Here is a 2303-nt window from a genome sequence, read left to right as displayed (position 1 = left end):
GACCACCGCCCGCTCTGCTATCACTGTCTACGCGCCCCCGATCACCGCCCGCTCAGCCGGCCATGTCTACTGCCGATGCCCATACCGCGAGATGGGCCTACGAGGGTTCGCCGTCAACGCGCCGCGTCCAGTGCGAGGTGAACGACCGCGCGACATCGCCGACTACCTCGCCGGAGCCCAGTGGCAATCACGACGACCCTCACACTCGCCGTCACCAGGCCGCTACATCTCGCCGCATCGCCGGCTGTATGCCGGACCAACCCGGGGCCGATCTCCCAGCCCTTACCCGGGAAACTAACAGCAGCAACCGATGGAGGTGCGGTTGCTGTACGACGCAATGCCGAAGATCCTCCGCCGCCGACGACGACGACGATTCACGAATCATCACGACGAGATATCAGCACGCCGCCTAGCAACAGCCTTGACAGCACTTCGCCGCCGAAAGAAGACCTTCCGACGCGACGTAGCAGCAGCATAGCAAGCCGACGCAGCCATAGAGAAAGAAAGTCAACAAGAGGGGACAGTCCCATAGGGCCCAGCGGGCGAATTGACTGCAGCGTGCCAAGCGGTCGGTGTCGATCACTTACATCACTTCCGGTTTCGGTTTTGGGCGCGCGTATTTCGAACGCAAGCTAGCACGCCGGCTGCACCCCCCCCCCCTTTTTTTCCTTTTTTTTGCTCTTCGTGCAGAATCGGTTTATTATTTAGTAAAAATGATTGCGAACGATCTCGTAAAGTCCCATCGAATCTGTGCCACGTGCAATTTCACAAAGTAGACGCAAGACCTTTTGTGCAATGAGGAAATATTTATTTTGCTCTATATAAAAGCTCGTTCCGCGCTTTTTGTGCGTTCATCCAACGTTGTGACACCAGCAGGTAAGGCAGTAGTTCCTGTATGAAGCTCCACCGGACGGTACCAGCTGAAAAAAAAAGTAAATTACAAGCATGTTACATTTGCAAGCACGTAACAGCATGTTACAAGCATGAGTCATTTTGGTAATTAGACATAGGAATACTGCGAGGCGAAACGTGCGAAAGCGGTGAATGAGCGGCATTACAAACAAAAGCAATTCGCTTTTACATACATGGCGTAGAAAATACCCGACTCATCCCGAACATATATGAAAACATCTGATTTCCAAGCGTTCCCCAATTTCGAGGCATTATTTCCTGCACTTAGGCAGCACAAATACACGAGCGACTTCGCGTTTCCAAAACCTGGCCTCGGGCGACGCGACGGTACGCGACATACACAGAGACGGACGCAACAGGCACTGAAGACAAATGCGTGGGTGCAATGCCTTTCTTTAGTCCTTTAGAAGACGTAATTTTCGAATTAGAAGTTTCTGATATGTTCGTCGTTCGCGCGTTCTGCCGGCGTCAGCAGCACACCCCATGTTGCCACTCTTGGCAATCGCCCATCGCGTTTTCAACAGGCGCGAGTACCGAAAGAAGGTATATGTTGTTGCGGAGCCACAAAAAACGTCACAGACTTGTCCCTCTAAGATTTATTACACGCCAAACTAACTTTATCACCACGGTCGAGCTGCTTATCGCTAACTGCGTCACAGCGCGCTGTGCGGCCAGCGTGCCTCAAAAGTACCCCAGAAAGTAACGAAATTACTTTTCAGTAATGTCTGGCGTCAGAGAAGGCGGCACAAACTTCTGCTAGCAAGATGCACTAGACTACACACCACGGCTGAGTTCTCGCTAACTGCGACACGGCGCCCTGTGCGGGCAGTGTGGCTCAAAAACCGAAATAAGTTACAATAGTCCCCTAGGAAGCGTCGGAAACATGTCTCAGCACGATTCATTTACTCAAATTAACTGCGCCAGGATGGCCGAGCTGTTTTTCGCTAACTGCGTCTTAAGTCTCGGTCCCGTGCCGTAAGCATATAATTGCATCGTAGACTGTGAAACAAGATTTCTCACCTTGCCGTAGTCCAATAGTGCAGTGGTGTCTTGTCCCAGTGCAGAAGGAGCGCAAAAATACGCCGAGAGCCCAATAAACCAGGTTACATTTAAAAAAGAAAAAAAGAATGAGACAGACGGGTCGCCGCGCGCGAGCGCTCAAACGCGCGCGCAGCCATCCTCGCTGGCTTCGGGGGAGTGTCTGGCGGATGACGCATGTATCTGGCGCGTCATTGACCTGTGGCAGGTAAGGCAAGGAAAATAAGTCGCAAAGCTTAAGTTCATTTATACGCAAAAGGTTTTAGTTTTCACGGCAAAGAATTAAAAAAATAAATGAATGCCTGTTAACTTAAGTTCACTTTCTTTTTTTTCGATGCTCGCGGCAGCTAACG

The 2303-nt window shown here is 51.4% G+C and overlaps 1 long non-coding RNA gene across 1 annotated transcript; it reads right to left on the bottom strand.

The window, feature by feature from the left end:
* Positions 1–786: 786 nt before the first annotated feature.
* On the bottom strand, positions 787–2100 carry LOC125945600 (uncharacterized). The gene is made up of 2 exons (XR_007467037.1): positions 1933–2100; positions 787–920 (listed from the first exon to the last, which is right to left on the bottom strand). It is a non-coding gene; the product is annotated as an uncharacterized LOC125945600 (long non-coding RNA).
* Between the last annotated feature and the right edge of the window lie 203 nt (positions 2101–2303).

Source organism: Dermacentor silvarum, chromosome 5 (assembly GCF_013339745.2).
Source record: "Dermacentor silvarum isolate Dsil-2018 chromosome 5, BIME_Dsil_1.4, whole genome shotgun sequence".
In the NCBI taxonomy this organism is placed as follows: Eukaryota; Metazoa; Arthropoda; class Arachnida; order Ixodida; family Ixodidae; genus Dermacentor; species Dermacentor silvarum.
Note: the sequence above shows the minus strand (reverse complement) of the source record. Positions and strands in the feature narration are given on the sequence as shown.